Below are 12,068 nucleotides of genomic sequence, written 5' to 3' on the forward strand. Positions count from 1 at the left end.
TTTATTTCAGGATTTGAAAAACCATCCAAGAATGAAAACATGTATGCCTGTGTTGTCTCTGAAAAGATGACTGTGCTGTGATTGCACTTGATAAGATGGAACACATTCTACAAGTTTGTCTAGAAAGGTACAAATACAGTCATTTAGAGGTTTTCCCACTCACTGCAAAGATCAAAACTGCAAATCATTTCACATACGTTTATAAGGCGTAATAGATCATATTGTACTGTTTATGTTGCTGTTAAAGTATTACACCGTTTTCTCGTCCTCCCACTCACTCCCGAAACTCCCTTCTGCAGCCGCTGTTTCAACGGCGTAAGAAGAAAAATAAGTCAAATTTAACATTTTCTCTCCCTCCCCTTTGCTCGTTCCCTTCTGCATCCTCGCCTTGCTTCCAGAGGAATTAATTTTTCTTGCATGTGGGAGAAAAAAAAAAAAAAACGTTCTTTTAAAAGTCTTATGAGAGAAAAGGATGTTACCTCATTAAAGACGAGGCCGTAAATCTGTCTCCCTCCTCAGCAGCACCGCTCCACATCTGGCCGTTTGGTCCGGCCACTCACTGCTGCTCATGCTCGCTGAGCCCCGGATGGGATTTATGGCTCATTCTACTCGTGTCACATGTTGTTCAGTCCTGGTTCCCTATCAGCAGCGATCTCATGCCGGTACCATCCCGTCTGATCTTTTGGGACTTTTGCCCGAAGTGTAACGCTCTCTTGCATCGAGATCGTCTGAGTCACTTTGTGAAATGCGCTTACAGCGGCTCTGCGGCTGAAGGTGTTGGCCGCTGCTGTTCTGGGATGATTCTCCCGTCTAGATAACCAGGAAGGATGAATAATGTTCAGAAGAAAAAGAAAAGTGGTGTCGTCTGCAGAGCTCGACTTCTCTTTCAGGACAACATGTATTTACACAAAGACAGACGCCGAATAAAATGGTGTGCACATTGTCTCTGTAATAATACAACTCCGGTTTTTGTATTGTTAATATTCTGTATGTTGATGTGTCGTAACACTCTTATGGTCATTACTTCTGGTTTGCACACATCATATGAAAACACCAACCCAGTCGCCAGAACAAAACATTGGCTATGTACATTTCTGCAAACCATCGGATACGTTGAATCATTATGAAGCAAAAATATCTTTCATATTAACATTTATGCATACGTGTAACAAAACAACAATGTTACAGTGTTTTAATGATTTGTCTCAATCACTTGGTTAGGTTTAGTAAAGGGATCATGAATTGGGTTAAAACGAGGACGTAACTTATGGTTTTACGCAGGACACCAACACCGGTCTCCTGGGTGAACGTCCCGTGTTTGAACCTGTCCATCAATCCCATCTTCCTCCTCCTCTTCAGCATGATGTTCATTTCGTAAATGATGGTCCCATTTAGAGTGAAACAGACCATAAAGCAGGGGATGCTTTAGGGGCGGGGCTACACAATGATTGACAGGTCTCTACACTCTTTTGTCTTGGTCGACTTTCAAAGTCTGTTTTCAGGTCACGAAAGTTAATTCTAACATTTGCGGTCACTTTAAAAATGTCTCCTTCGGCGTTTGAGTGTACATAACTCCACGCTCCCGTGTCACATAAAAACAAGATGGCAACGACCAAAAACCCAGAGAGGCGTGTTTTCAAAAGTGCAATCAATAAAAGAAATGGGTGATGTCCTCTTCTATTACTCAGTCTATGGTTTTCACATAATAAAACAGACTTTTGATGATTTTGTAGGCAACAGACGAACGACGTTGTCCTGCCGTTAAATCAGAAAACGCTTCTTTGTGTCGTTCTGGAGGGAAATTACAAACAACTTATGTGAGGCAGTATCAGGCACAGCAGTGAATAGTGCAGTTAAACCATCACACTTCAGTAAATACTCATTCCATCAAATCCTCTTGCACATTGTTTGTCACACAAATAAGAAAACTTCTACACAAACCACAGCAGCTGTGTTTCTTCTGGTTTTGTTTGGCTCCTGAATCGACCCGGTTGCCTCTTTTGTTTTCTCTCTCTCTTCTTCTACTTCATAATCAAATGTGGATGAGGCTTCTGGGCAGACAGGCAATCCGCCGCCTTCTCCCACGGTCTCTCACAGCCAATAGATCAGTGTAAAAGCAAAACCCGTGACGTCGGGTCATGATATACTGTGACTTGACTTTAAGTGTGTGTACAGGTCGGAATCTCTCTGTACGTGAAGACAGAAGCACTGAGGTTGTAGGCCGACACACAACGCCAGACGCTTCCAATTACATCTCTCGTATCTGTCGGGGGGCCTCCGAGCTTTGCCCTTTATGAAAACAATGAGCGGCACAAGAGCACGGCGAGGCCGCCGCGGTCGGGGCGGCACGGATCCACTCGGCTGTTTGCAGCTTTTTTTCACGCTCGTCCGAGGAGCTGATTATGTCTCAGCTCCTCATTTCTTAAATTACATACGGAGTTATTACGGAGCGGGAAATGTTTTGAAAATGTATTTTGTGATTTTTTTTTTTTTTTCCAATGGCATGGTTTGCTTTAGTCTGTCCGTGTCCACACAGGATAGTGTTCACACAATGAATGCATAAAGCCAACAATCTCTTTTGTTAAAAAAAGATTTGTACTCGGGGATAAAAAAGATTAGCTTTTTACAAGCTGGTTTTTACTTATATCAGTATCTCAAAACCCAAATAAAACATTTAGACAAAAGCTAAACCCGACCGAAAAACCTAAATCTTCTTACTTACAACTCAAACACCGACGCTTCTCTAGTGGCCCATGTCTCCATGTGCTCTTTAAGACTGAAATACGGTTAATATCTGTGAAAAACAAAGCTAGCATGGACCTTTGTCAAACTACAGATCAAGAGTGAACTTTTTACAATTAATTTAGTCTACCTACCATTTGTTTTATAACTGACTGTTTTAAGAATGTTAGGCATGCAGAGTTTGACTCTACGTGTATTTATTATATTTGGATGACGTTTCGACACAGGCACTGATCTGTTGAAGAGGTCACGCCGAGTCACACAGCTGATGGTGATTAGACAATAAGAGGGAATTAATCAAACAATGACTGGAGATGCAGCCAAACAATATACTTAAAATGACAAAATAACTATTCTATTTTACATACATCTGTGTGGTTTTATATGAAGAAAACATAATATAATATAATATATCAGGGAGATATAATAATAAAGACATATAGATAGATATTTGATGTGTTTCTGAAACGCAACAATTTGACCAAATGGATGTTTTTGTTTTTTCAGATTAAAATTGTCCTTTTAATCGAGTTCAACATTCTGTTTGATTTAATGCATTTAAATGCAGGCAGGACACAATTACATGTTATAATCCCATCAAAGTTATGTGTTTTTAACCGAAGCCCATTTTATGAAGCAGGTGTTTTCAGCCAGATGCATTCTGGTCACTTTATCGGCTCAGTTTTTACGGATATCATTTTGGTTTTACATGAGTTTTGGTTTTAATATGAATTCACTTTTTTAGGTTACAGAAGAGCGTGACAGGATACGTGGGGATATAGATGAGGGGGGGGGGGGGGGTTGTGACCATGTGGCTCCAGTGTTTATTGATCCAGATGGAACCCGTTTGGTGGTGACGGGATGTCCGGATGCTGCAACCTGGTTTCATTGGAAGCACTTCAGTCACTGCAAGGTGCAGCGAGTCGATCCAGATTAATTCCAGAAGTTATGCGTTTGTTGCAAAAACTTGCCGGCCATACTCGTAGGGCAAAATGTAGTTTTTTCTTATTTATTAATATATTTGCACCACCAGTGGTAAAGATTTAACACCAGCAAAGATCTAAATGTTCCATCCATCCAACAGTTGTTTTCTGATAACGTCTTGTTGGTAAATCAGTAAAAACATGCATGACCTCTGACCCTTTAATAATCACCCGTCATAGAGCCCCTTTGCTCCACAATAAGCTCGTTTCTGGGATGTACAGCTGTAATTGCATCACAGAGCGAGCAGCGCCTCCAGTTCAAACGGGCCCACGCTCGTCCTGTCAGCTGCACGGCTCCCGACGTCAGCTGAGCCTCGGCGAGCCCGCGACACACACACACACACACACCGCAAACTTCAAAGCTGCTGCTCGTCTGGCTCACGCCAAAACCAGTTACGGTGGTGGAGAGCAGATCACCGCCACACAAAGGAAGCTTTGCTTTAATGCTATCAGAGGCTGATCCACGTCTGTACGGAGCTGTAATGATGCTGTGTTTCCCTGCCTGCCTGACGATGGCCTCATGGCTTTTATAAACGGGCCTTAATACAACTATACACCATTAGAGAGCCACTTTTATTACGTTTCCAGCCCCGGAGAAGCCCATTCATCTTCAGCGAGATGGATCGCTCTTGTTGTTTTTGTGATCATCAAGACGGATGAGTTTATGTTTCCCTCTGGCGCTGGAGGGCGGGGGGGGGGGGGGGGGGGGATAGATATGGTGCCTGCATGTATCTCTGAGCAGAATCACAAAACACAGAATATATTTGATCTATTTGTTTACAAAAATAATTCCAAAAGGTTGCTTGATTTGTATGTGTTTTTGTTTCTGGTCATTTCTGACGCTGAAGCTTCTTTGTTGCTGTTTCAGCTCGTTTCTGACTGTATATCAGGTTATTACGGCCTTTTGGTTCCAACCCTGTCTCCTGCAATATCACGTTGCCATTCAACTCAACTACGTTTAGAGGGAAACGCATCTTCTGCAGGATTACGGTCGCAGTTTGCAACAGTTTAAAACACGTAAATGTTTTGTGGTTTGGCCTAAAATAACTTAGACATCGAAACAAAAGTGCACAGACACAAACAGCGGTCTCCTGGGTCAACGTGTTTTTTGACCCATCCACCGACCCGACCTCCTCTCTACACCGACCTTCGCCGACTCATTTGAAAGTCATTTGTGATACATCAAAAGCAAACGTAATCCTCGGTGTTTTATGGAAATGTCATTTTTACGAGACAGGGCTGCTGGTTCCTGCTATGATACTTAAAGAGGCTGAACAGGGCGACGCGTACGCACATCAAGAGAACTTCAACAGGTGCCGCATCAAAAATAGCATTAATCAAAGTAAATATTATAGCACGCTGTAGTTATTAAAGCTCCCAGCTATGTTTTTATTGTGCAGCATTTCCATGTGACAGAGATGTTTGTCAGCCTCACAAAGCAGAACAAGCTTGTGATACATTATGCATATCTTTTGTTTGATTCTTGCCTTACTTTAAAAAGCTCTCACTATAAGGAAATATGCCAAAACACGAACAAGGAAGTCCGTCACAAGTTAATAAATGTACACGGTTTTACAACGGACTATTACATGCAAATGTAACATTTGGTCATGTGAACTCACTGAAGACAACAGCTGTGTAATTATGTTATCCGCCGGTACAAAAAGGATCATGTGATATATAAATATAAATAAGTTGTACCATAGACCTCTTGAGCGCCAATATTTTCTAACCATTCACCTCAAAGTCACATAAAAAAATCTAAAATTGTACAAACACCGGCTGCAGCATTACATCACATGGAAAGATTTTTAGGTCTTTTTAATTCAACTTGACACATTTGTCTGGAAATCTTCGGTCGCACTTTATTTTGCGTTATGACGGAAAAGCCTTTGTATCAAATCAGAAATATGTTCTTTATTAGACAGTAAACGAACACAGTTGTACTCTAATTAGACACCAAATTATGCTGTAATCAGAAACCGCATATAATGCAGCATTAGACCCTGAATATACTGTATAGAGGCTACTAGAGGCTACTTAGACACTATTAACTTCTCCTAATAAACAACAAGCTGCATTTTAGAATCACGTAGTCTAATTAGATCACGCTGCCATTAGACATCACATTCATTGCCACCAACGTCCTGATGCTTTCAGGAGACAACGAATAAAGACAACGCGTCCTCATCCTCGGCCTGCGCTTTGACAGTGAAAGTTGTTCCAGTCTGTGCAACGCTGTGCCTCTGACGTGCGAGGAGGACACACTGACAGCTGTGGCATCGGGCTCTTTATCCACGGCACTCCGGCCATAAACTCTTTTATCAGGAGCCGCTTTGGACATTCCTCTTTTTTCTGTCCCTGTGTCTGTCGGGCCGTGTGTTGTTTATTTGAAACGGAGTTGTAAAAGACGTTCCGTAGCCGTCCTGGTGCGGGGTCAGACTGCTGCCGGGGCTTTGATGAGCCACTGTAACTGCAGAGCACCCCCTGCACACCCCCCCACCCCCCGTCCGTGCACCCCCCTCAACCAGGCAAAATCTAAATGGGGGGCTTTGATGTGGCTGGATGGTGCCTGTTGTTATTGTTTGTATCAGGGCTTATCACTGCCGACCCCCCCCTCCTCTCCACCTTACCCCCATCCTGATTCCTGACAACACACACACACACACACACGCACACACACACTCTTGGTGCATCATAACTGCCGTACAAAAGGTCGAGGCATCACTTTATGTTTTGCTTTTATTTTGCAGGTTATTTCATCTAAAATTACTGCCTTTGCTTTTTAATTTCCATGTTCTGTTCTTCTTATTTTCTTCTTCTTCTTGCTCTCCTCTCCTCGGTTCAGCCAGACTCTCCCTGATAAGGATGATGGATGGGGCAGAACTCTGGCTCCAGCCAAGCCCGGCAGCTTCCTGGGAGCTGAGAGATACTGAGGGGGGCGGCGGGGTGTGTGTTGGGGTGTAGAGGGGGGGCGGGGGTTCTTTTCCTGTGCTGCCCATAGGCCTGCCAAATAAAATAATACTAAACAGGCCGTGTCGCTCCACTTGCTCCACATCATTGCTGTAGGTGAGGTAAAAAGCGACCAGGAGGAGTAACCTTCATTTCCAGTTTTTGATCCGGAGGGTTTTTATGAGCCGGTGGGCGGCAGGATTTTCTCAAAGCCCAATGGTTTCACAAAAAATATTATTTTATTCTGCTTAAAAAAGGTTTTCTGAGGTTTGGTTTCTTCTACTTCCTGACCGCCAACTCGTCCTCTCAATCCTGCAGAATTAGTTCAGTGGTAAAAAGCAAAACGTATCGCTTTCAATCACGTTTTCCCATCGACTCTCTTTTTATACCTGCACGGTTAGAATATAAGAAGACTAGCACGGTTATCGGTTTCAGTTCAATACCTTAAATCTCAGATATTAAGGTGCCCAGTGGTGAAATATTGAGACTCGTTCCATAGGCGGTACATTAAGTGTCTCTTGTGCCTCTTTAGCCTGTTTAATAAATAAACTGCTGTAACTTAATAGTCGTTCTTTCTTCTTTAATCATAAATCCACACGGTGGGACACATGAGGAGTAAGTTTTGATATACATATACTCTCAAAATTCCACATTATAATGCTTTACATGTTGCTGCTTGTATTCATCTGCATATTGTTGTTTCGATCTGACTACAACTTCCCCTCATCGGTCATTAAGTCGAGTGCAAATAGTCTAAAGAATGAAGCTTCTTTGGTCTGATACAGAAATGTCTTCCCTAAATCTCTGTGTAAAGAAGAAGGATGTTTTGTTGACCGTGACCTGCAGAAACACCATCAGGTCGCACCGCTCGTCTGCGGAAGCTGCGGCGGCGCTCTGTCTCTTACTGTAACCGTGGCGCGTAACCTCTCGGCCGCACAGTGCCGTCCTGCTGGAAAACCGCGATTACATTAATGATTTGTTTGGGTTTCAGGAAGACGGAGGGGGGGGGGGGAAGTCGAGCAAATATACCGTTAAATGAAAAGCCTAATCCGTGTTTACATGCCGAGCAGAGACAGGCATTTGGTGTCATTATGAATCCGACACGATAATGTTTCCCACAGAGTGCTTCTGAAGAATAAATAATGTCAACCAATTATCTGTGCCGCCAGGATTAAGGGTGCAATGTCTGAAGGATGAAAGATGCGTTAACCTGCCGTCATATCTCGCCACGATCGGAAACATCGAAGGGGATGGAGGCCAGGAAGCTGCCATCTGCAACCTTAAACACAATTAAGTCTTGATCCCGGGACTTAAGTTCCCCCCATACAGACCTCAGCTCGGTCACACTTGTGATTCCCCCGGAGATACAGCCAGGGGACAACTTTTATTTCCCAGAATTCCTCTATTCCCCCATAAGGTGTGCGCTCAGAGCTGGCGATGATGATTTAAGGCTGTTTATCCCTCGCTCGCTTAAACATTTACTTTTCAGCAGGTGAAGCAGAGAAGAAAAATGTCTCTCCGCGGGGTTCAACCTCTGGAGGATTTAACGCCGTCCCTCTCCCCCCCCCCCCTCCACACCGCTGACATTTACAAGACGAGCAAACTCGCGACGGCATCCAAAGAAACACGGGATTCGCATCAGGGCTGGCTGTCGAAGCGTCCGATGACGTGCGTGTATATTTTGTAAGGTCACTCGCGGAAGTACACCGCGTCTCCATTTCATCGCTACATCGCGCCCGGGAGGCGTCTCCATTTTTCATCGCAACACATTGTTTTGATCCAGTTCCTCTTTTTTAATGGCCCATAATCCTTTACTGTAACACGGCTGGAAGGAGATCCAAAGGCCCACGCTGAGTGACTTATTATCAGTTTATGCTTGAGAGTAAATAAATGAACATTTCTCCGCACGCCTCGAACCCCTCACCTTTTTATGTTCTTCTTTGGAGATTCTTCACTCCTTCTTGGATATTGTATTGCGTCTTTCGTCTCTATTTTAAATTGTTTTGCTTCGCTCACCCTCACAAGTCACCCCCCCCCCCCCCCCCTCTCTCAATTTCTGCTCCCCTCCGTCTCCTGTGTTGAGCCTTGATAACATGCAACACCTTGAGCCCTTTAAGAGGCTGCAGTTTTAGAGAAATTACTCCAGAGACGCTGCTGGATATTAAGTGCAGAGGTGTGTTCCCGGGTTGAGGGGACACTTGGCTTCTTCGACTCCATTTATGGATGAGGACACAGGGGTCGCTGGAGGGAATGGGGTCTTAAGTAGAGCCGGCTCAGGGTCAAAAACCCGCTATTAAGTCTGAGTGATTGTTTAAAGCACTTGGAAGTTTCAGGTGTTTTGGTTTAATCGAGTTAAAAGTACAGTTTGATACATTTTCAGTCACAGAAACCTAAAGTACGTTTTGGTTCTAATTCATGTTATGGGTGTAGGGGGAGGACGTGTGTGTGTGTGTGTGTGTGTGTGTGTGTGTGTGTGTGTGTGTGTGTGTGTGTGTGTGTCTTTTTAGTTTGTTCACTTTTTTTGTTTATTTTCCTTCCTCAAAAAACATTTGCAAAGCCATCTTTTTTAAAGTTTGAAACCTGCAACCATATATATATATATATATATATATATATATATATATATATATATGGTTGCAGGTATATATATATATAATACATATACTGTATTTGAGAAGTGGATGTGGTCCGTGTGGCGCCGCTCTTTGGTTTGTGGACTGCCCTTTAGAAACCTCAAATTCGGCATTTCTTGCCGTCTCATCTTAGTTTTTTTTGGAACCAGAAGTGACACGAGACGGTTATAATTAGCTTTCATGAAGTTAAAACGCACTGTGAAACAGTTAAAGTTGTAAAAACAAAAAACACGGACAACTCCCAGACCACTCTCAGTCACCGTGTAGCCCCGCCCCTAAAGCATCCCCTGCTTTATGGTCTGTTTGACTCTAAATGAACATCACGCTGTATTGAAGAAGACTTGAAACTAGAGATTGAGACCATAAACTCATGTTAACGATGCTTACTGAGGCATAGATTCCAGAGCATTCTTCTCATAGACTTCTATACAATGAGACTTCTTTTTGTGACTACAGGAGTCGTCCCCTGATGGCCGTCAGAGAGAATGTGAGTTTAAGACACTTCCACATTGGCTTCACGTTTCAGACCCGGAGGTTGCCGCCTGGTTTACTAGCTCACAGTCACCTTCACCACCTTTCTTGTTGCAATTCTGTGTTTCTTGTCATGTTACCGCCACCTGTTGATCAGTGGAATAGTGTAAAGTCATTGGCTGGGATTTGGTATGTGAAGCTATGAATCTCACGCTGAGCAAACACATTCAAGAAACGATGTTTTTTTAGGCTTCACAATGACATCTTGTTCATCAGTTTGAATAAACGTCATTGTCTTTGTTAGAATTTGAAATAAAGTTCTGTAGGTTTCAATACTTTTTTGGCCATGTGACGTGCTTGTAAAGACCGAGCTACGAAGTTAAGACGTACAAGACTTTAAAGCTTTAAAGACTTTAAAGCAGTAACTTCACACATCAGTGGCCCCAGATTGACAAACCTGAACTTCAGTAATCCGAAATCTTTCAACATCTCCTCAGCAAACTACACATACTGAATATAAATGTTCTATTTCTGTTTCTATTAGTCACTGATCTTAGTATTACTTCTTATGCACTTCTTATTTTTGTATTCTACTTTTCCTGTTTTAGTAGATTTTTACTATTTTTACCTTTACTTCTAAAACCATTAATACTTGTTACTCTGTTGTTCATATACGTTTATATTTACACTTTGTTTCTTATTCTTCTGTTGTGAGCATTTCCTCCAGGATCAATAGAGAGCTCTCTTATTTTATGAAACACGTTTTAGTTTTCTGTCCCTCGCTGTGGGCGGAGAAGCTAACGAGGCAAAAACCTACGATTTTACAATGAGAGCTTGTCTCTGCTGCAGCTTATTGGGTGTATTATTTCTTTTGCAGCGCAGGCCTCCCTGACTCACAACACCACTAACTACTCTGACCCCCCCACCCCCCAAAAAACCCCAGACTCTTTGTCACCGTGGTGATTGGTAGACTAAACACTGTGCAATATTCACCAGATCCACATCCCATTGGATCATTACCGACATTAAGACGATACAAAAGGCAACAAAGCTCGTGACCCCGCCCCACCCGTTTGTCCCCCCTGGCCTCCTCACACTCTCTATTTTAAGTGCACACGGTCACATGGACATGAAATCACACACACACACACACACACACACACACACACACACACATAGGCTGAAGCCTATATTCTGAACATTCTTCGGGCCAGTAAACAAACGGGGCCGGACAGATGCATCACCCCCAGCAGACAGACAGATTCTGAGGGCTGGGAATGTTTACACGGTCCTGTCGCCCTCTGAGGCCTCATCCAGAGCCCGGCAGGGCCGCAGACGGAGAGGAGAGAAACATTAGGAGACAATGTTCATCCAGTCATGATACCGCTTCTGATAAGGGACGACAACATGCACGTGCTCGGAGTTGAAAGATGCACATTTTGCATTCATAAAGTCACAAGTTAGCGAATGTAAATCACACACCAACCTGCAGATTTTGCTTATTTGAGAGTTTCCATTTTAAGTTGGTCATGCAGCATTATTATTTAGCACCCTAAAATATCCACAACATTTTTTTTTCCTAAGCTAGAAAGGTGCACTCCGTAGAGTGCAGATTAAGGGGTGTCTGTAACGGCCACTGCCGTACTGTGCGATTGAATGAATTCAACCCTCAATTGGCGAACCCCACATCGAGACACTGACGGGCTGTAAGGCGTCGTAAAAAACACACTTCAGTTAAACTCAAATACAAGCGGCGATGTATGCGGGCAATGAGCTCAAAGTTGCTGTGTAAGACGCGTCGTACGATATCACCAAAAACTAAATTAAACTCACCAAGCGCTCTGCTAAATATTATGCAGTTTGCAGCGGACAGACACAGAGATGCCCACACACCGGTCGCATGATGCTCCTGGCGGAGATAAACAATACATTTGAGGTGAGGATGACGGTGAGTGTTTTGCGGGTAACTTTTGTTGGATGTTCGAGTGCCTTAAAATGCCCATGAGCTAGTCTCTTATCCTCCCCCGGGCTGGTCCACAGTTCTCTGCGTAGCAGTTCAGGAGGAGTTTCACAGAAGGACGTTTTCTCAGGAATCTTGATTTTATTCGGTCCCTAAATCAGAGGAGCCAAGATATAAATTAAGTTCCTTAGCTTTAGTCCCTGATCCTGAGGACTTTTTTTTAGAATGGATGGCTTTACTGACCTCCAATGGATAAGATAAGATAAAAAAAAAAGCACTTAATTGATCCCCATGGGGACATTCAATAAGTGGGCTCTTGTAGCCTGA

The sequence above is a fragment of the Pholis gunnellus genome, assembly GCF_910591455.1.
Source record: "Pholis gunnellus genome assembly, chromosome: 13".
NCBI classification, from domain to species: domain Eukaryota; kingdom Metazoa; phylum Chordata; class Actinopteri; order Perciformes; family Pholidae; genus Pholis; species Pholis gunnellus.